The following is a 23,904-nucleotide window of genomic DNA, read 5'->3' as shown; positions in this document are numbered from 1 at the left end:
TTTGTTTCCTCATTGTGAATGTCCCAAAGTGTCTCAGAATTGTATGGATCCCCGTTTGATCCCAAAAGGGATGTTAAGGCAAATATGGGGGAAATTCGAAAATCGTCACTTTTTGAAAAAATGGCATCATTTTTGCCAAAAAATGAATATTTCAATCTTCTTTATTTCCTCATCTGGAATGTCCCAAAGTGTCTCAGAATTGTATTGATCTGCGTTTGATCCCAAAAAGGGTGTAAAGGCAAATTTGGGGTAAATTCGAAAATCGTCACTTTTTGACAAAAATGGCAAGAGGCTCATCATTTTTGCCAAAAAATGAATATTTTCAATCTTCTTTGTTTCCTCATTGTGAATGTCCCAAAGTGTCTCAGAATCGTATGGAATCCCGTTTGATCCCAAAAAGGGCGTTAAGGCAAATTTGGGGGAAATTCGAAAATCGTCACTTTTTGACAAAAATGACATCATTTTTGCCAAAAAATAAATATTTCAAATCTTCTTTGTTTCCTCATCGTGAATGTCCCAAAGTGTCTCAGAATCGTATGGAACCACGTTTGATCCCAAAAAGGGTGTACAGGCAATTTGGGGTAAATTCGAAAATCGTCACTTTTTGAGAAAAATGGCAAAGGGTTAGCTCATCATTTTTGCCAAAAAATGAATATTTTCAATCTTCTTTGTTTTCTCATCATGAATGTCCCAAAGTGTCTCAGAATCATATGGAACCCCGTTTGATCCCAAAAAGGGTGTTCAGGCAAATTTGGGGTAAATTCGAAAATCGTCACTTTTTGAGAAAAATGGCAAGGGGTTAGCTCATCATTTTTGCCAAAAAAAGAATATTTTCAATCTTCTTTATTTCCTCATCTGGAATGTCCCAAAGTGTCTCAGAATTGTATTGATCTCCATTTGATCCCAAAAGGGATGTTAAGGCAAATATGGGGGAAATTCGAAAATCGTCACTTTTTGAAAAAAATGGCATCATTTTTGCCAAAAAAATGAATATTTTCAATCTTCTTTATTTCCTCATCTGGAATGTCCCAAAGTGTCTCAGAATTGTATTGATCTGCGTTTGATCCCAAAAAGGGTGTAAAGGCAAATTTGGGGTAAATTCGAAAAATCGTCACTTTTTGACAAAAATGGCAAGGGGTTAGCTCATCATTTTTGCCAAAAAATGAATATTTTCAATCTTCTTTGTTTCCTCATTGTGAATGTCCCAAAGTGTTTCAGAATCGTATGGAATCCCGTTTGATCCCAAAAAGGGCGTTAAGGCAAATTTGGGGGAAATTCGAAAATCGTCACTTTTTGACAAAAATGACATCATTTTTGCCAAAAAATAAATATTTCAAATCTTCTTTGTTTCCTCATCGTGAATGTCCCAAAGTGTCTCAGAATCTTATGCAACCACGTTTGATCCCAAAAAGGGTGTACAGGCAATTTGGGGTAAATTCGAAAATCGTCACTTTTTGACAAAAATGGCAAGGGCTTAGCTCATCATTTTTGCAAAAAAATGAATATTTTCAATCTTCTTTATTTCCTCATCGGGAATGTCCCAAAGTGTCTCAGAATCGTATTGATCTACATTTGATCCCAAAAGGGATGTTAAGGCAAATATGGGGGAAATTCGAAAATCGTCACTTTTTGAGAAAAATGGCAAAGGGTTAGCTCATCATTTTTGCCAAAAAATGAATATTTTCAATCTTCTTTATTTCCTCATCTGAAATGTCCCAAAGTGTCTCAGAATTGTATTGATCTTCGTTTGATCCAAAAAAGGGTGTTAAGGCAAATTTGGGGGAAATTCGAAAATCGTCACTTTTTGACAAAAATGGCAAGGGGTTAGCTCATCATTTTTGCCAAAAAATGAATATTTTCAATCTTCTTTGTTTCCTCATCGTGAATGTCCCAAAGTGTCTCAGAATTGTATGGATCCCCGTTTGATCCCAAAAGGGATGTTAAGGCAAATATGGGGGAAATTCGAAAATCGTCACTTTTTGAAAAAAATGGCATCATTTTTGCCAAAAAATGAATATTTCAATCTTCTTTATTTCCTCATCTGGAATGTCCCAAAGTGTCTCAGAATTGTATTGATCTGCGTTTGATCCCAAAAAGGGTGTAAAGGCAAATTTGGGGTAAATTCGAAAATCGTCACTTTTTGACAAAAATGGCAAGAGGCTCATCATTTTTGCCAAAAAATGAATATTTTCAATCTTCTTTGTTTCCTCATTGTGAATGTCCCAAAGTGTCTCAGAATCGTATGGAATCCCGTTTGATCCCAAAAAGGGCGTTAAGGCAAATTGGGGGAAATTCGAAAATCGTCACTTTTTGACAAAAATGACATCATTTTTGCCAAAAAATAAATTTTCAATCTTCTTTGTTTCCTCATCGTGAATGTCCCAAAGTGTCTCAGAATCGTATGGAACCACGTTTGATCCCAAAAAGGGTGTACAGGCAATTTGGGGTAAATTCGAAAATCGTCACTTTTTGAGAAAAATGGCAAAGGGTTAGCTCATCATTTTTGCCAAAAAATGAATATTTTCAATCTTCTTTATTTCCTCATCTGGAATGTCCCAAAGTGTCTCAGAATTGTATTAATCTCCGTTTGATCCAAAAAAGGGCGTTAATGCAAATTTGGGGGAAATTCGAAAATCGTCACTTTTTGACAAAAATGGCAAGGAGTTAGCTCATCATTTTTGCCAAAAAATGAATATTTTCAATCTTCTTTGTTTCCTCATTGTGAATGTCCCAAAGTGTCTCAGAATCGTATGGAATCCCGTTTGATCCCAAAAAGGGCGTTAAGGCAAATTTGGGGGAAATTCGAAAATCGTCACTTTTTGACAAAAATGACATCATTTTTGCCAAAAAATAAATATTTTCAATCTTCTTTGTTTTCTCATCATGAATGTCCCAAAGTGTCTCAGAATCATATGGAACCCCGTTTGATCCCAAAAAGGGTGTTCAGGCAAATTTGGGGTAAATTCGAAAATCGTCACTTTTTGAGAAAAATGGCAAGGGGTTAGCTCATCATTTTTGCCAAAAAAAGAATATTTTCAATCTTCTTTATTTCCTCATCTGGAATGTCCCAAAGTGTCTCAGAATTGTATTGATCTCCATTTGATCCCAAAAGGGATGTTAAGGCAAATATGGGGGAAATTCGAAAATCGTCACTTTTTGAAAAAAATGGCATCATTTTTGCCAAAAAATGAATATTTTCAATCTTCTTTATTTCCTCATCTGGAATGTCCCAAAGTGTCTCAGAATTGTATTGATCTGCGTTTGATCCCAAAAAGGGTGTAAAGGCAAATTTGGGGTAAATTCGAAAATCGTCACTTTTTGACAAAAATGGCAAGGGGTTAGCTCATCATTTTTGCCAAAAAATGAATATTTTCAATCTTCTTTGTTTCCTCATTGTGAATGTCCCAAAGTGTCTCAGAATCGTATGGAATCCCGTTTGATCCCAAAAAGGGCGTTAAGGCAAATTTGGGGGAAATTCGAAAATCGTCACTTTTTGACAAAAATGACATCATTTTTGCCAAAAAATAAATATTTCAAATCTTCTTTGTTTCCTCATCGTGAATGTCCCAAAGTGTCTCAGAATCGTATGCAACCACGTTTGATCCCAAAAAGGGTGTACAGGCAATTTGGGGTAAATTCGAAAATCGTCACTTTTTGACAAAAATGGCAAGGGCTTAGCTCATCATTTTTGCAAAAAAATGAATATTTTCAATCTTCTTTATTTCCTCATCGGGAATGTCCCAAAGTGTCTCAGAATCGTATTGATCTACATTTGATCCCAAAAGGGATGTTAAGGCAAATATGGGGGAAATTCGAAAATCGTCACTTTTTGAGAAAAATGGCAAAGGGTTAGCTCATCATTTTTGCCAAAAAATGAATATTTTCAATCTTCTTTATTTCCTCATCTGAAATGTCCCAAAGTGTCTCAGAATTGTATTGATCTTCGTTTGATCCAAAAAAGGGTGTTAAGGCAAATTTGGGGGAAATTCGAAAATCGTCACTTTTTGACAAAAATGGCAAGGGGTTAGCTCATCATTTTTGCCAAAAAATGAATATTTTCAATCTTCTTTGTTTCCTCATCGTGAATGTCCCAAAGTGTCTCAGAATTGTATGGATCCCCGTTTGATCCCAAAAGGGATGTTAAGGCAAATATGGGGGAAATTCGAAAATCGTCACTTTTTGAAAAAAATGGCATCATTTTTGCCAAAAAATGAATATTTCAATCTTCTTTATTTCCTCATCTGGAATGTCCCAAAGTGTCTCAGAATTGTATTGATCTGCGTTTGATCCCAAAAAGGGTGTAAAGGCAAATTTGGGGTAAATTCGAAAATCGTCACTTTTTGACAAAAATGGCAAGAGGCTCATCATTTTTGCCAAAAAATGAATATTTTCAATCTTCTTTGTTTCCTCATTGTGAATGTCCCAAAGTGTCTCAGAATCGTATGGAATCCCGTTTGATCCCAAAAAGGGCGTTAAGGCAAATTTGGGGGAAATTCGAAAATCGTCACTTTTTGACAAAAATGACATCATTTTTGCCAAAAAATAAATATTTCAAATCTTCTTTGTTTCCTCATCGTGAATGTCCCAAAGTGTCTCAGAATCGTATGGAACCACGTTTGATCCCAAAAAGGGTGTACAGGCAATTTGGGGTAAATTCGAAAATCGTCACTTTTTGAGAAAAATGGCAAAGGGTTAGCTCATCATTTTTGCCAAAAAATGAATATTTTCAATCTTCTTTATTTCCTCATCTGGAATGTCCCAAAGTGTCTCAGAATTGTATTAATCTCCGTTTGATCCAAAAAAGGGCGTTAAGGCAAATTTGGGGGAAATTCGAAAATCGTCACTTTTTGACAAAAATGGCAAGGGTTAGCTCATCATTTTTGCCAAAAAATGAATATTTTCAATCTTCTTTGTTTCCTCATTGTGAATGTCCCAAAGTGTCTCAGAATCGTATGGAATCCCGTTTGATCCCAAAAAGGGCGTTAAGGCAAATTTGGGGGAAATTCGAAAATCGTCACTTTTTGACAAAAATGACATCATTTTTGCCAAAAAATAAATATTTCAAATCTTCTTTGTTTCCTCATCGTGAATGTCCCAAAGTGTCTCAGAATTGTATGGATCCCCGTTTGATCCCAAAAGGGATGTTAAGGCAAATATGGGGGAAATTCGAAAATCGTCACTTTTTGACAAAAATGGCAAGGGGTTAGCTCATCATTTTTGCCAAAAAATGAATATTTTCAATCTTCTTTGTTTCCTCATCGTGAATGTCCCAAAGTGTCTCAGAATTGTATGGATCCCCGTTTGATCCCAAAAGGGATGTTAAGGCAAATATGGGGGAAATTCGAAAATCGTCACTTTTTGAAAAAAATGGCATCATTTTTGCCAAAAAATAAATATTTCAAATCTTCTTTGTTTCCTCATCGTGAATGTCCCAAAGTGTCTCAGAATCGTATGGAACCACGTTTGATCCCAAAAAGGGTGTACAGGCAATTTGGGGTAAATTCGAAAATCGTCACTTTTTGACAAAAATGGCAAGGGCTTAGCTCATATCATTTTTGCCAAAAAATGAATATTTTCAATCTTCTTTATTTCCTCATCTGGAATGTCCCAAAGTGTCTGAGAATTGTATTGATCTCCATTTGATCCCAAAAGGGATGTTAAGGCAAATTTCGGGGAAATTCGAAAATCGTCACTTTTTGACAAAAATGGCAAGTGGTTAGCTCATTTTTTTTGCCAAAAATTGAATATTTTTAATCTTCTTTATTTCCTCATCTGAATGTCCCAAAGTGTCTCAGAATCGTATGGAATCCCGTTTGATCCCAAAAAGGGCGTTAAGGCAAATTGGGGGAAATTCGAAAATCGCGACTTTTTGACAAAAATGGCAAGTGGTTAGCTCATTATTTTTGCCAAAAATTGAATATTTTCAATCTTCTTTATTTCCTCATCTGGAATGTCACAAAGTGTCTGTGAATTGTATTGATCTCCATTTGATCCCAAAAGGGATGTTAAGGCAAATATGGGGGAAATTCGAAAATCGTCACTTTTTGACAAAAATGGCAAGGGGTTAGCTCTTTTTTTTGCCAAAAATTGAGTATTTTTAATCTTCTTTATTTCCTCATCTGGAATGTCCCAAAGTGTCTCAGAATTGTATGGATCCCCGTTTGATCCAAAAAGGGCGTTAAGGCAAATTTGGGGTAAATTCGAAAATCGTCACTTTTTGACAAAAATGGCAAGGGGTTTAGCTCATTATTTTTGCCAAAAATGAATATTTTCAATCTTCTTTGTTTCCTCATCTGGAATGTCCCAAAGTGTCTCGGAATTGTATGGATCTCCATTTGATCCCAAAAAGGTTGTTAAGGCAAATTTGGGGGAAATTCGAAAATCATCACTTTTTGAGAAAAATGGCAAGGATTACGTTAGCTCATCATTTTTGCCAAAAATGAATCATCAATTTTGCCAAAAAACGAATATTTTCAATCTTCTTTATTTCCTCATCTGGAATGTCCCAAAGTTTCTCAGAATTGTATGGATCCCCGTTTGATCCCAAAAGGGATGTTAAGGCAAATTTGGGGGAAATTCGAAAATCGTCACTTTTTGACAAAAATGGCAAGGGGTTAGCTCATCATTTTTGCCAAAAAATGAATATTTTCAATCTTCTTTGTTTCCTCATCGTGAATGTCCCAAAGTGTCTCAGAATTGTATGGATCCCCGTTTGATCCCAAAAGGGATGTTAAGGCAAATATGGGGGAAATTCGAAAATCGTCACTTTTTGACAAAAATGGCATCATTTTTGCCAAAAAATAAATATTTCAAATCTTCTTTGTTTCCTCATCGTGAATGTCCCAAAGTGTCTCAGAATCGTATGGAACCACGTTTGATCCCAAAAAGGGTGTACAGGCAATTTGGGGTAAATTCGAAAATCGTCACTTTTTGACAAAAATGGCAAGGGCTTAGCTCATCATTTTTGCCAAAAAATGAATATTTTCAATCTTCTTTGTTTCCTCATCGTGAATGTCCCAAAGTGTCTCAGAATTGTATTGATCTACATTTGATCCCAAAAGGGATGTTAAGGCAAATATGGGGGAAATTCGAAAATCGTCACTTTTTGACAAAAATGGCATCATTTTTGCCAAAAAATGAATATTTTCAATCTTCTTTATTTCCTCATCTGGAATGTCCCAAAGTGTCTCAGAATTGTATTGATCTCCGTTTGATCCAAAAAAGGGTGTACAGGCAATTTGGGGTAAATTCGAAAATCGTCACTTTTTGACAAAAATGGCAAGGGCTTAGCTCATATCATTTTTGCCAAAAAATGAATATTTTCAATCTTCTTTATTTCCTCATCTGGAATGTCCCAAAGTGTCTGAGAATTGTATTGATCTCCATTTGATCCCAAAAGGGATGTTAAGGCAAATTTCGGGGAAATTCGAAAATCGTCACTTTTTGACAAAAATGGCAAGTGGTTAGCTCATTTTTTTTGCCAAAAATTGAATATTTTTAATCTTCTTTATTTCCTCATCTGAATGTCCCAAAGTGTCTCAGAATCGTATGGAATCCCGTTTGATCCCAAAAAGGGCGTTAAGGCAAATTTGGGGGAAATTCGAAAATCGCCACTTTTTGACAAAAATGGCAAGTGGTTAGCTCATTATTTTTGCCAAAAATTGAATATTTTCAATCTTCTTTATTTCCTCATCTGGGATGTCACAAAGTGTCTGTGAATTGTATTGATCTCCATTTGATCCCAAAAGGGATGTTAAGGCAAATATGGGGGAAATTCGAAAATCGTCACTTTTTGACAAAAATGGCAAGGGGTTAGCTCTTTTTTTTGGCCAAAAATTGAGTATTTTTAATCTTCTTTATTTCCTCATCTGGAATGTCCCAAAGTGTCTCAGAATTGTATGGATCCCCGTTTGATCCAAAAAAGGGCGTTAAGGCAAATTTGGGGTAAATTCGAAAAATCGTCACTTTTTGACAAAAATGGCAAGGGGTTTAGCTCATTATTTTTGCCAAAAATTGAATATTTTCAATCTTCTTTGTTTCCTCATCTGGAATGTCCCAAAGTGTCTCGGAATTGTATGGATCTCCATTTGATCCCAAAAAGGTTGTTAAGGCAAATTTGGGGGAAATTCGAAAATCATCACTTTTTGAGAAAAATGGCAAGGATTACGTTAGCTCATCATTTTTGCCAAAAAATGAATCATCAATTTTGCCAAAAAACGAATATTTTCAATCTTCTTTATTTCCTCATCTGGAATGTCCCAAAGTTTCTCAGAATTGTATGGATCCCCGTTTGATCCCAAAAGGGATGTTAAGGCAAATTTGGGGGAAATTCGAAAATCGTCACTTTTTGACAAAAATGGCAAGGGGTTAGCTCATCATTTTTGCCAAAAAATGAATATTTTCAATCTTCTTTGTTTCCTCATCGTGAATGTCCCAAAGTGTCTCAGAATTGTATGGATCCCCGTTTGATCCCAAAAGGGATGTTAAGGCAAATATGGGGGAAATTCGAAAATCGTCACTTTTTGACAAAAATGGCATCATTTTTGCCAAAAAATAAATATTTCAAATCTTCTTTGTTTCCTCATCGTGAATGTCCCAAAGTGTCTCAGAATCGTATGGAACCACATTTGATCCCAAAAAGGGTGTACAGGCAATTTGGGGTAAATTCGAAAATCGTCACTTTTTGACAAAAATGGCAAGGGGTTAGCTCATCATTTTTGCCAAAAAATGAATATTTTCAATCTTCTTTGTTTCCTCATCGTGAATGTCCCAAAGTGTCTCAGAATTGTATGGATCCCCGTTTGATCCCAAAAGGGATGTTAAGGCAAATATGGGGGAAATTCGAAAATCGTCACTTTTTGACAAAAATGGCATCATTTTTGCCAAAAAATGAATATTTTCAATCTTCTTTATTTCCTCATCTGGAATGTCCCAAAGTGTCTCAGAATTGTATTGATCTCCGTTTGATCCAAAAAAGGGCGTTAAGGCAAATTTGGGGGAAATTCGAAAATCGTCACTTTTTGACAAAAATGGCAAGGGGTTAGCTCATCATTTTTGCCAAAAAATGAATATTTTCAATCTTCTTTGTTTCCTCATCGTGAATGTCCCAAAGTGTCTCAGAATTGTATGGATCCCCGTTTGATCCCAAAAGGGATGTTAAGGCAAATATTGGGGAAATTCGAAAATCGTCACTTTTTGACAAAAATGACATCATTTTTGCCAAAAAATAAATATTTCAAATCTTCTTTGTTTCCTCATCGTGAATGTCCCAAAGTGTCTCAGAATCGTATGGAACCACGTTTGATCCCAAAAAGGGTGTACAGGCAATTTGGGGTAAATTCGAAAATCGTCACTTTTTGACAAAAATGGCAAGGGCTTAGCTCATCATTTTTGCAAAAAAATGAATATTTTCAATCTTCTTTATTTCCTCATCTGGAATGTCCCAAAGTGTCTCAGAATCGTATTGATCTACATTTGATCCCAAAAGGGATTTTAAGGCAAATATGGGGGAAATTCAAAAATCGTCACCTTTTGACAAAAATGGCATCATTTTTGCCAAAAAAATGAATATTTTCAATCTTCTTTATTTCCTCATCGTGAATGTCCCAAAGTGTCTCAGAATCGTATGCAACCCCGTTTGATCCCAAAAAGGGTGTAAAGGCAAATTTGGGGTAAATTCGAAAAATCGTCACTTTTTGACAAAAATGGCAAGGGGTTTAGCTCATCATTTTTGCCAAAAAATGAATATTTTCAATCTTCTTTGTTTTCTCATCATGAATGTCCCAAAGTGTCTCAGAATCATATGGAACCCCGTTTGATCCCAAAAAGGGTGTTCAGGCAAATTTGGGGTAAATTCGAAAATCGTCACTTTTTGAGAAAAATGGCAAGGGGTTAGCTCATCATTTTTGCCAAAAAAAGAATATTTTCAATCTTCTTTATTTCCTCATCTGGAATGTCCCAAAGTGTCTCAGAATTGTATTGATCTCCATTTGATCCCAAAAGGGATGTTAAGGCAAATATGGGGGAAATTCGAAAATCGTCACTTTTTGAAAAAAATGGCATCATTTTTGCCAAATAAATGAATATTTTCAATCTTCTTTATTTCCTCATCTGGAATGTCCCAAAGTGTCTCAGAATTGTATTGATCTGCGTTTGATCCCAAAAAGGGTGTAAAGGCAAATTTGGGGTAAATTCGAAAAATCGTCACTTTTTGACAAAAATGGCAAGGGGTTAGCTCATCATTTTTGCCAAAAAATGAATATTTTCAATCTTCTTTGTTTCCTCATTGTGAATGTCCCAAAGTGTTTCAGAATCGTATGGAATCCCGTTTGATCCCAAAAAGGGCGTTAAGGCAAATTTGGGGGAAATTCGAAAATCGTCACTTTTTGACAAAAATGACATCATTTTTGCCAAAAAATAAATATTTCAAATCTTCTTGTTTCCTCATCGTGAATGTCCCAAAGTGTCTAAGAATCGTATGCAACCACGTTTGATCCCAAAAAGGGTGTACAGGCAATTTGGGGTAAATTCGAAAATCGTCACTTTTTGACAAAAATGGCAAGGGCTTAGCTCATCATTTTTGCCAAAAAATGAATATTTTCAATCTTCTTTATTTCCTCATCTGAAATGTCAAAAATGTCTCAGAATTGTATTGATCTTCGTTTGATCCAAAAAAGGGTGTTAATGCAAATTTGGGGGAAATTCGAAAATCGTCACTTTTTGACAAAAATGGCAAGGGGTTAGCTCATCATTTTTGCCAAAAAATGAATATTTTCAATCTTCTTTGTTTCCTCATCGTGAATGTCCCAAAGTGTCTCAGAATTGTATGGATCCCCGTTTGATCCCAAAAGGGATGTTAAGGCAAATATGGGGGAAATTCGAAAATCGTCACTTTTTGAAAAAAATGGCATCATTTTTGCCAAAAAATGAATATTTCAATCTTCTTTATTTCCTCATCTGGAATGTCCCAAAGTGTCTCAGAATTGTATTGATCTGCGTTTGATCCCAAAAAGGGTGTAAAGGCAAATTTGGGGTAAATTCGAAAATCGTCACTTTTTGACAAAAATGGCAAGAGGCTCATCATTTTTGCCAAAAAATGAATATTTTCAATCTTCTTTGTTTCCTCATTGTGAATGTCCCAAAGTGTCTCAGAATCGTATGGAATCCCGTTTGATCCCAAAAAGGGCGTTAAGGCAAATTTGGGGGAAATTCGAAAATCGTCACTTTTTGACAAAAATGACATCATTTTTGCCAAAAAATAAATATTTCAAATCTTCTTTGTTTCCTCATCGTGAATGTCCCAAAGTGTCTCAGAATCGTATGGAACCACGTTTGATCCCAATAAGGGTGTACAGGCAATTTGGGGTAAATTCGAAAATCGTCACTTTTTGAGAAAAATGGCAAAGGGTTAGCTCATCATTTTTGCCAAAAAATGAATATTTTCAATCTTCTTTATTTCCTCATCTGGAATGTCCCAAAGTGTCTCAGAATTGTATTGATCTCCGTTTGATCCAAAAAAGGGCATTAATGCAAATTTGGGGGAAATTCGAAAATCGTCACTTTTTGACAAAAATGGCAAGGGGTTAGCTCATCATTTTTGCCAAAAAATGAATATTTTCAATCTTCTTTGTTTCCTCATCGTGAATGTCCCAAAGTGTCTCAGAATTGTATGGATCCCCGTTTGATCCCAAAAGGGATGTTAAGGCAAATATGGGGGAAATTCGAAAATCGTCACTTTTTGACAAAAATGACATCATTTTTGCCAAAAAATAAATATTTCAAATCTTCTTTGTTTCCTCATCGTGAATGTCCCAAAGTGTCTCAGAATCGTATGGAACCACGTTTGATCCCAAAAAGGGTGTACAGGCAATTTGGGGTAAATTCGAAAATCGTCACTTTTTGACAAAAATGGCAAGGGCTTAGCTCATATCATTTTTGCCAAAAAATGAATATTTTTAATCTTCTTTATTTCCTCATCTGGAATGTCCCAAAGTGTCTCAGAATCGTATGGAATCCCGTTTGATCCCAAAAAGGGCGTTAAGGCAAATTTGGGGGAAATTCGAAAATCGCCACTTTTTGACAAAAATGGCAAGTGGTTAGCTCATTATTTTTGCCAAAAATTGAATATTTTCAATCTTCTTTATTTCCTCATCTGGAATGTCCCAAAGTGTCTGAGAATTGTATTGATCTCCATTTGATCCCAAAAGGGATGTTAAGGCAAATATGGGGGAAATTCGAAAATCGTCACTTTTTGACAAAAATGGCAAGTGGTTAGCTCTTTTTTTTGCCAAAAATTGAATATTTTTAATCTTCTTTATTTCCTCATCTGGAATGTCCCAAAGTGTCTCAGAATTGTATGGATCCCCGTTTGATCCAAAAAAGGGCGTTAAGGCAAATTTGGGGTAAATTCGAAAAATCGTCACTTTTTGACAAAAATGGCAAGGGGTTTAGCTCATTATTTTTGCCAAAAATTGAATATTTTCAATCTTCTTTGTTTCCTCATCTGGAATGTCCCAAAGTGTCTCGGAATTGTATGGATCTCCATTTGATCCCAAAAAGGTTGTTAAGGCAAATTTGGGGGAAATTCGAAAATCGTCACTTTTTGAGGAAAATGGCAAGGATTACGTTAGCTCATCATTTTTGCCAAAAAATGAATCATCATTTTTGCCAAAAAACGAATATTTTCAATCTTCTTTATTTCCTCATCTGGAATGTCCCAAAGTTTCTCAGAATTGTATGGATCCCCGTTTGATCCCAAAAGGGATGTTAAGGCAAATTTGGGGGAAATTCGAAAATCGTCACTTTTTGACAAAAATGGCAAGGGGTTAGCTCATCATTTTTGCCAAAAAATGAATATTTTCAATCTTCTTTGTTTCCTCATCGTGAATGTCCCAAAGTGTCTCAGAATTGTATTGATCTACATTTGATCCCAAAAGGGATGTTAAGGCAAATATGGGGGAAATTCGAAAATCGTCACTTTTTGACAAAAATGGCATCATTTTTGCCAAAAAATGAATATTTTCAATCTTCTTTATTTCCTCATCTGGAATGTCCCAAAGTGTCTCAGAATTGTATTGATCTCCATTTGATCCCAAAAGGGATGTTAAGGCAAATATGGGGGAAATTCGAAAATCGTCACTTTTTGACAAAAATGACATCATTTTTGCCAAAAAATAAATATTTCAAATCTTCTTTGTTTCCTCATCGTGAATGTCCCAAAGTGTCTCAGAATCGTATGGAACCACGTTTGATCCCAAAAAGGGTGTACAGGCAATTTGGGGTAAATTCGAAAATCGTCACTTTTTGACAAAAATGGCAAGGGCTTAGCTCATCATTTTTGCAAAAAAATGAATATTTTCAATCTTCTTTATTTCCTCATCTGGAATGTCCCAAAGTGTCTCAGAATCGTATTGATCTACATTTGATCCCAAAAGGGATTTTAAGGCAAATATGGGGGAAATTCGAAAATCGTCACTTTTTGACAAAAATGGCATCATTTTTGCCAAAAAATGAATATTTTCAATCTTCTTTATTTCCTCATCGTGAATGTCCCAAAGTGTCTCAGAATCGTATGCAACCCCGTTTGATCCCAAAAAGGGTGTAAAGGCAAATTTGGGGTAAATTCGAAAAATCGTCACTTTTTGACAAAAATGGCAAGGGGTTTAGCTCATCATTTTTGCCAAAAAATGAATATTTTCAATCTTCTTTGTTTTCTCATCATGAATGTCCCAAAGTGTCTCAGAATCATATGGAACCCCGTTTGATCCCAAAAAGGGTGTTCAGGCAAATTTGGGGTAAATTCGAGAATCGTCACTTTTTGAGAAAAATGGCAAGGGGTTAGCTCATCATTTTTGCCAAAAAAAGAATATTTTCAATCTTCTTTATTTCCTCATCTGGAATGTCCCAAAGTGTCTCAGAATTGTATTGATCTGCGTTTGATCCCAAAAAGGGTGTAAAGGCAAATTTGGGGTAAATTCGAAAATCGTCACTTTTTGACAAAAATGGCAAGGGGTTAGCTCATCATTTTTGCCAAAAAATGAATATTTTCAATCTTCTTTGTTTCCTCATTGTGAATGTCCCAAAGTGTTTCAGAATCGTATGGAATCCCGTTTGATCCCAAAAAGGGCGTTAAGGCAAATTTGGGGGAAATTCGAAAATCGTCACTTTTTGACAAAAATGACATCATTTTTGCCAAAAAATAAATATTTCAAATCTTCTTTGTTTCCTCATCGTGAATGTCCCAAAGTGTCTCAGAATCGTATGCAACCACGTTTGATTCCAAAAAGGGTGTACAGGCAATTTGGGGTAAATTCGAAAATCGTCACTTTTTGACAAAAATGGCAAGGGCTTAGCTCATCATTTTTGCCAAAAAATGAATATTTTCAATCTTCTTTGTTTTCTCATCATGAATGTCCCAAAGTGTCTCAGAATCATATGGAACCCCGTTTGATCCCAAAAAGGGTGTTCAGGCAAATTTGGGGTAAATTCGAAAATCGTCACTTTTTGAGAAAAATGGCAAGGGGTTAGCTCATCATTTTTGCCAAAAAAAGAATATTTTCAATCTTCTTTATTTCCTCATCTGGAATGTCCCAAAGTGTCTCAGAATTGTATTGATCTGCGTTTGATCCCAAAAAGGGTGTAAAGGCAAATTTGGGGTAAATTCGAAAATCGTCACTTTTTGACAAAAATGGCAAGGGGTTAGCTCATCATTTTTGCCAAAAAATGAATATTTTCAATCTTCTTTGTTTCCTCATTGTGAATGTCCCAAAGTGTTTCAGAATCGTATGGAATCCCGTTTGATCCCAAAAAGGGCGTTAAGGCAAATTTGGGGGAAATTCGAAAATCGTCACTTTTTGACAAAAATGACATCATTTTTGCCAAAAAATAAATATTTCAAATCTTCTTTGTTTCCTCATCGTGAATGTCCCAAAGTGTCTCAGAATCGTATGCAACCACGTTTGATCCCAAAAAGGGTGTACAGGCAATTTGGGGTAAATTCGAAAATCGTCACTTTTTGACAAAAATGGCAAGGGCTTAGCTCATCATTTTTGCAAAAAAATGAATATTTTCAATCTTCTTTATTTCCTCATCTGGAATGTCCCAAAGTGTCTCAGAATCGTATTGATCTACATTTGATCCCAAAAGGGATGTTAAGGCAAATATGGGGGAAATTCGAAAATCGTCACTTTTTGAGAAAAATGGCAAAGGGTTAGCTCATCATTTTTGCCAAAAAATGAATATTTTCAATCTTCTTTATTTCCTCATCTGAAATGTCAAAAATGTCTCAGAATTGTATTGATCTTCGTTTGATCCAAAAAAGGGTGTTAATGCAAATTTGGGGGAAATTCGAAAATCGTCACTTTTTGACAAAAATGGCAAGGGGTTAGCTCATCATTTTTGCCAAAAAATGAATATTTTCAATCTTCTTTGTTTCCTCATCGTAAATGTCCCAAAGTGTCTCAGAATTGTATGGATCCCCGTTTGATCCCAAAAGGGATGTTAAGGCAAATATGGGGGAAATTCGAAAATCGTCACTTTTTGAAAAAAATGGCATCATTTTTGCCAAATAAATGAATATTTCAATCTTCTTTATTTCCTCATCTGGAATGTCCCAAAGTGTCTCAGAATTGTATTGATCTGCGTTTGCTCCCAAAAAGGGTGTAAAGGCAAATTTGGGGTAAATTCGAAAAATCGTCACTTTTTGACAAAAATGGCAAGAGGCTCATCATTTTTGCCAAAAAATGAATATTTTCAATCTTCTTTGTTTCCTCATTGTGAATGTCCCAAAGTGTCTCAGAATCGTATGGAATCCCGTTTGATCCCAAAAAGGGCGTTAAGGCAAATTTGGGGGAAATTCGAAAATCGTCACTTTTTGACAAAAATGACATCATTTTTTGCCAAAAAATAAATATTTCAAATCTTCTTTGTTTCCTCATCGTGAATGTCCCAAAGTGTCTCAGAATCGTATGGAACCACGTTTGATCCCAATTAGGGTGTACAGGCCATTTGGGGTAAATTCGAAAATCGTCACTTTTTGAGAAAAATGGCAAAGGGTTAGCTCATCATTTTTGCCAAAAAATGAATATTTTCAATCTTCTTTATTTCCTCATCTGGAATGTCCCAAAGTGTCTCAGAATTGTATTGATCTCCGTTTGATCAAAAAAAGGGCGTTAATGCAAATTTGGGGGAAATTCGAGAATCGTCACTTTTTGACAAAAATGGCAAGGGGTTAGCTCATCATTTTTGCCAAAAAATGAATATTTTCAATCTTCTTTGTTTCCTCATCGTGAATGTCCCAAAGTGTCTCAGAATTGTATGGATCCCCGTTTGATCCCAAAAGGGATGTTAAGGCAAATATTGGGGAAATTCGAAAATCGTCACTTTTTGACAAAAATGACATCATTTTTGCCAAAAAATAAATATTTCAAATCTTCTTTGTTTCCTCATCGTGAATGTCCCAAAGTGTCTCAGAATCGTATTGAACCACGTTTGATCCCAAAAAGGGTGTACAGGCAATTTGGGGTAAATTCGAAAATCGTCACTTTTTGACAAAAATGGCAAGGGCTTAGCTCATATCATTTTTGCCAGAAAATGAATATTTTCAATCTTCTTTATTTCCTCATCTGGAATGTCCCAAAGTGTCTGAGAATTGTATTGATCTCCATTTGATCCCAAAAGGGATGTTAAGGCAAATATGGGGGAAATTCGAAAATCGTCACTTTTTGACAAAAATGGCAAGTGGTTAGCTCATTTTTTTTGCCAAAAATTGAATATTTTTAATCTTCTTTATTTCCTCATCTGGAATGTCCCAAAGTGTCTCAGAATCGTATGGAATCCCGTTTGATCCCAAAAAGGGCGTTAAGGCAAATTTGGGGGAAATTCGAAAATCGCCACTTTTTGACAAAAATGGCAAGTGGTTAGCTCATTATTTTTGCCAAAAATTGAATATTTTCAATCTTCTTTATTTCCTCATCTGGAATGTCCCAAAGTGTCTGAGAATTGTATTGATCTCCATTTGATCCCAAAAGGGATGTTAAGGCAAATATGGGGGAAATTCGAAAATCGTCACTTTTTGACAAAAATGGCAAGTGGTTAGCTCTTTTTTTGGCCAAAAATTGAATATTTTTAATCTTCTTTATTTCCTCATCTGGAATGTCCCAAAGTGTCTCAGAATTGTATGGATCCCCGTTTGATCCAAAAAAGGGCGTTAAGGCAAATTTGGGGTAAATTCGAAAAATCGTCACTTTTTGACAAAAATGGCAAGGGGTTTAGCTCATTATTTTTGCCAAAAATTGAATATTTTCAATCTTCTTTGTTTCCTCATCTGGAATGTCCCAAAGTGTCTCGGAATTGTATGGATCTCCATTTGATCCTAAAAAGGTTGTTAAGGCAAATTTGGGGGAAATTCGAAAATCGTCACTTTTTGAGGAAAATGGCAAGGATTACGTTAGCTCATCATTTTTGCCAAAAAATGAATCATCATTTTTGCCAAAAAACGAATATTTTCAATCTTCTTTATTTCCTCATCTGGAATGTCCCAAAGTTTCTCAGAATTGTATGGATCCCCGTTTTATCCCAAAAGGGATGTTAAGGCAAATTTGGGGGAAATTCGAAAATCGTCACTTTTTGACAAAAATGGCAAGGGGTTAGCTCATCATTTTTGCCAAAAAATGAATATTTTCAATCTTCTTTGTTTCCTCATCGTGAATGTCCCAAAGTGTCTCAGAATTGTATTGATCTACATTTGATCCCAAAAGGGATGTTAAGGCAAATATGGGGGAAATTCGAAAAATCGTCACTTTTTGACAAAAATGGCATCATTTTTGCCAAAAAATGAATATTTTCAATCTTCTTTATTTCCTCATCTGGAATGTCCCAAAGTGTCTCAGAATTTTATTGATCTCCGTTTGATCCAAAAAAGGGCGTTAAGGCAAATTTGGGGGAAATTCGAAAATCGTCACTTTTTGACAAAAATGGCAAGGGGTTAGCTCATCATTTTTGCCAAAAAATGAATATTTTCAATCTTCTTTGTTTCCTCATCGTGAATGTCCCAAAGTGTCTCAGAATTGTATGGATCCCCGTTTGATCCCAAAAGGGATGTTAAGGCAAATATGGGGGAAATTCGAAAATCGTCACTTTTTGACAAAAATGGCATCATTTTTGCCAAAAAATAAATATTTCAAATCTTCTTTGTTTCCTCATCGTGAATGTCCAAAAGTGTCTTAGAATCGTATGGAATCCCGTTTGATCCCAAAAAGGGCGTTAAGGCAAATTTGGGGGAAATTCGAAAATCGCCACTTTTTGACAAAAATGGCAAGTGGTTAGCTCATTATTTTTGCCAAAAATTGAATATTTTCAATCTTCTTTATTTCCTCATCTGGAATGTCCCAAAGTGTCTCAGAATTGTATGGATCCCCGTTTGATCCAAAAAAGGGCGTTAAGGCAAATTTGGGGGAAATTCGAAAAATCGTCACTTTTTGAAAAAAATGGCAAGGGGTTAGCTCATCATTTTTGCCAAAAAATGAATATTTTCAATCTTCTTTGTTTCCTCATCTGGAATGTCCCAAAGTGTCTCAGAATTGTATGGATCTCCATTTGATCCAAAAAAGGGCGTTAAGGCAAATTTGGGGGAAATTCGAAAATCGTCACTTTTTGAGAAAAATGGCAAGGGGTACGTTAGCTCATCATTTTTGCCAAAAAATGAATCATCATTTTTGCCAAAAAACGAATATTTTTAATCTTCTTTGTTTCCTCATCTGGAATGTCCCAAAATGTCTCAGAATTGTATGGATCCCCGTTTGATCCCAAAAGGGATGTTAAGGCAAATATGGGGGAAATTCGAAAATCGTCACTTTTTGACAAAAATGGCATCATTTTTGCCAAAAAATGAATATTTTCAATCTTCTTTATTTCCTCATCTGGAATGTCCCAAAGTGTCTCAGAATTGTATTGATATCCGTTTGATCCTAAAAAGGGCGTTAAGGCAAATTTGGGGGAAATTCGAAAATCGTCACTTTTTGACAAAAAAGCTCATCATTTTTGCCAAAAAATGAATATTTTCAATCTTCTTTGTTTCCTCATCGTGAATGTCCCAAAGTGTCTCAGAATTGTATGGATCCCCGTTTGATCCCAAAAGGGTGTTAAGGCAAATATGGGGGAAATTCGAAAATCGTCACTGTTTGACAAAAATGGCATCATTTTTGCCAAAATATGAATATTTCAAATCTTCTTTATTTCCTCATCGTGAATGTCCCAAAGTGTATCAGAATCGTATGCAACCCCGTTCGATCCCAAAAGGGATGTTAAGGCAAATATGGGGGAAATTCGAAAATCGTCACTTTTTGACAAAAATGGCATCATTTTTGCCAAAAAATGAATATTTTCAATCTTCTTTATTTCCTCATCGTGAATGTCCCAAAGTGTCTCAGAATTGTATGGATCCCCGTTTGATCCCTAAAAGGTTGTTAAGGCAAATTTGGGGGAAATTCGAAAATCGTCACTTTTTGAGAAAAATGGCAAGGGGTTAGCTCATCATTTTTGCCAAAAAATGAATATTATCTATCTTCTTGATTTCTTCATCGTGATTGTCCCAAAGTGTCTCAGAATTGTATGGATCCCCGTTTGATCCCTAAAAGGTTGTTAAGGCAATTTTGGGGAAATTCGAAAAATCGTCACTGTTTGACAAAAATGGCATCATTTTTGCCAAAAAATGAATATTTCAAATCTTCTTTATTTCCTCATCGTAAATGTCCCAAAGTGTATCAGAATCGTATGCAACCCCGTTCGATCCAAAAAGGGATGTTAAGGCAAATATGGGGGAAATTCGAAAATCGTCACTGTTTGACAAAAATGGCATCATTTTTGCCAAAAAATGAATATTTCAAATCTTCTTTATTTCCTCATCGTGAATGTCCCAAAGTGTCTCAGAATCGTATGCAACCCCGTTTGATCCCAAAAAGGGTGTAAAGGCAAATTTGGGGTAAATTCGAAAAATCGTCACTTTTTGACAAAAATGGCAAGGGGTTAGCTCATCATTTTTGCCAAAAAATGAATATTTTCAATCTTCTTTGTTTCCTCATCTGGAATGTCCCAAAGTGTCTCAGAATTGTATGGATCCCCGTTTGATCCCTAAAAGGTTGTTAAGGCAATTTTGGGGGAAATTCGAAAATCGTCACTTTTTGAGAAAAATGGCAAGGGGTTAGCTCATCATTTTTGCCAAAAAATGAATATTTTCAATCTTCTTTGTTTCCTCATCGTAAATGTCCCAAAGTGTCTAAGAATCGTTTGGAACCCCGTTTGATCCCAAAAAGGGTGTTCAGGCAAATTTGGGGTAAATTCGAAAATCGTCACTTTTTGACAAAAATGGCAAGGGGTTAGCTCATCATTTTTGCCAAAAAATGAATATTTTCATTCTTCTTTGTTTCCTCATCGTGAATGTCCCAAAGTGTCTCAGAATCATATGGAACCCCGTTTGATCCCAAAAAGGGTGTTCAGGCAAATTTGGGGTAAATTCGAAAATCGTCACTTTTTGAAAAAAATGGCAAGGGGTTAGCTCATCATTTTTGCCAAAAAATGAATATTTTCAATCTTCTTTGTTTCCTCATCTGGAATGTCCCAAAGTGTCTCAGAATTGTATGGATCTCCATTTGATCCAAAAAAAGGGCGTTAAGGCAAATTTGGGGGAAATTCGAAAATCGTCACTTTTTGAGAAAAATGGCAAGGGGTACGTTAGCTCATCATTTTTCCAAAAAATGAATCATCATTTTTGCCAAAAAACGAATATTTTCAATCTTCTTTGTTTCCTCATCTGGAATGTCCCAAAATGTCTCAGAATTGTATGGAACCCCGTTTGATCCCAAAAGGGATGTTAAGGCAAATATGGGGGAAATTCGAAAATCGTCACTTTTTGACAAAAATGGCATCATTTTTGCCAAAAAATGAATATTTTCAATCTTCTTTATTTCCTCATCTGGAATGTCCCAAAGTGTCTCAGAATTGTATTGATCTCCGTTTGATCCTAAAAAGGGCGTTAAGGCAAATTTGGGGGAAATTCGAAAATCGTCACTTTTTGACAAAAATGGCAAAGGGTTAGCTCATCATTTTTGCCAAAAAATGAATATTTCAAATCTTCTTTATTTCCTCATCGTGAATGTCCCAAAGTGTCTCAGAATCGTATGCAACCTCGTTTGATCCCAAAAAGGGTGTAAAGGCAAATTTGGGGGTAAATTCGAAAAATCGTCACTTTTTGACAAAAATGGCAAAGGGTTAGCTCATCATTTTTGCCAAAAAATGAATATTTTCAATCTTCTTTGTTTCCTCATCTGGAATGTCCCAAAGTGTCTCAGAATCGTATGCAACCCCGTTTGATCCCAAAAAGGGTGTAAAGGCAAATTTGGGGGTAAATTCGAAAAATCGTCACTTTTTGACAAAAATGGCAAAGGGTTAGCTCATCATTTTTGCCAAAAAATAAATATTTTCAATCTTCTTTGTTTCCTCATCTGGAATGTCCCAAAGTGTCTCAGAATTGTATGGATCCCCGTTTGATCCCAAAAGGGATGTTAAGGCAAATATGGGGGAAATTCCAAAATCGTCACTTTTTGACAAAAATGACATCATTTTTGCCAAAAAATAAATATTTCAAATCTTCTTTGTTTCCTCATCGTGAATGTCCCAAAGTGTCTCAGAATCGTATGGAACCACGTTTGATCCCAAAAAGGGTGTACAGGCAATTTGGGGTAAATTCGAAAATCGTCACTTTTTGACAAAAATGGCAAGGGCTTAGCTAATCATTTTTGCAAAAAAATGAATATTTTCAATCTTCTTTATTTCCTCATCTGGAATGTCCCAAAGTGTCTCAGAATCGTATTGATCTACATTTGATCCCAAAAGGGATGTTAAGGCAAATATGGGGGAAATTCGAAAATCGTCACTTTTTGACAAAAATGGCATCATTTTTGCCAAAAAATGAATATTTCAAATCTTCTTTATTTCCTCATCGTGAATGTCCCAAAGTGTCTCAGAATCGTATGCAACCCCGTTTGATCCCAAAAAGGGTGTAAAGGCAAATTTGGGGTAAATTCGAAAAATCGTCACTTTTTGACAAAAATGGCAAGGGGTTAGCTCATCATTTTTGCCAAAAAATGAATATTTTCAATCTTCTTTGTTTCCTCATCTGGAATGTCCCAAAGTGTCTCAGAATTGTATGGATCCCCGTTTGATCCCTAAAAGGTTGTTAAGGCAATTTTGGGGGAAATTCGAAAATCGTCACTTTTTGAGAAAAATGGCAAGGGGTTAGCTCATCATTTTTGCCAAAAAATGAATATTTTCAATCTTCTTAATTTCTTCATCGTAAATGTCCCAAAGTGTCTAAGAATCGTTTGGAACCCCGTTTGATCCCAAAAAGGGTGTTCAGGCAAATTTGGGGTAAATTCGAAAATCGTCACTTTTTGAAAAAAATGGCTCATCATTTTTGCCAAAAAAAGAATATTTTAAATCTTCTTTGTTTCCTCATCTGGAATGTCCCAAAGTGTCTCAGAATTGTATGGATCTCCATTTGTTAAAAAAAAAGGGCGTTAAGGCAAATTTGGGGGAAATTTGAAAATCGTCACTTTTTGAGAAAAATGGCAAGGGGTACGTTAGCTCATCATTTTTGCCAAAAAATGAATCATCATTTTTGCCAAAAAACGAATATTTTCAATCTTCTTTGTTTCCTCATCTGGAATGTCCCAAAATGTCTCAGAATTGTATGGAACCCCGTTTGATCCCAAAAGGGATGTTATGGCAAATATGGGGGAAATTCGAAAATCGTCACTTTTTGACAAAAATGGCATCATTTTTGCCAAAAAATTAATATTTTCAATCTTCTTTATTTCCTCATCTGGAATGTCCCAAAGTGTCTCAGAATTGTATTGATCTCCGTTTGATCCTAAAAAGGGCGTTAAGGCAAATTTGGGGGAAATTCGAAAATCGTCACTTTTTGACAAAAATGGCAAGGGGTTAGCTCATCATTTTTGCCAAAAAATGAATATTTCAAATGTTCTTTATTTCCTCATCGTGAATGTCCCAAAGTGTCTCAGAATCGTATGCAACCCCGTTTGATCCCAAAAAGGGTGTAAAGGCAAATTTGGGGGTAAATTCGAAAAATCGTCACTTTTTGACAAAAATGGCAAAGGGTTAGCTCATCATTTTTGCCAAAAAATGAATATTTTCAATCTTCTTTGTTTCCTCATCTGGAATGTCCCAAAGTGTCTCAGAATTGTATGGATCCCCGTTTGATCCCTTAAAGGTTGTTAAGGCAATTTTGGGGGAAATTCGAAAATCGTCACTTTTTGAGAAAAATGGCAAGGGGTTAGCTCATCATTTTTGCCAAAAAATGAATATTTTCAATCTTCTTTGTTTCTTCATCGTGAATGTCCCAAAGTGTCTAAGAATCGTATGGAACCCCGTTTGATCCCAAAAAGGGTGTTAATGCAAATTTGGGGTAAATTCGAAAATCGTCACTTTTTGACAAAAATGGCAAGGGCTTAGCTCATCATTTTTGCCAAAAAATGAATATTTTCAATCTTCTTTATTTCCTCATCTGGAATGTCCCAAAGTGTCTGAGAATTGTATTAATCTCCATTTGATCCCAAAAGGGATGTTAAGGCAAATTTGGGGGAAATTCGAAAATCGTCACTTTTTGAGAAAAATGGCAAGTGGTTAGATCATTATTTTTGCCAAAAATTGAATTTTTTTAATCTTCTTTATTTCCTCATCTGGAATGTCCCAAAGTGTCTCAGAATCGTATGGAACCCCGTTTGATCCCAAAAAGGGCGTTAAGGCAAATTCGGGGGAAATTCGAAAATCGTCACTTTTTGACAAAAATGGCAAGTGGTTAGCTCATTATTTTTGCCAAAAATTGAATAT

The sequence above is a fragment of the Strongylocentrotus purpuratus genome, unplaced genomic scaffold, assembly GCF_000002235.5.
Source record: "Strongylocentrotus purpuratus isolate Spur 01 unplaced genomic scaffold, Spur_5.0 spur5_contig_823, whole genome shotgun sequence".
NCBI lineage: Eukaryota > Metazoa > Echinodermata > Echinoidea > Camarodonta > Strongylocentrotidae > Strongylocentrotus > Strongylocentrotus purpuratus.
This window is presented reverse-complemented; position numbering follows the sequence as displayed.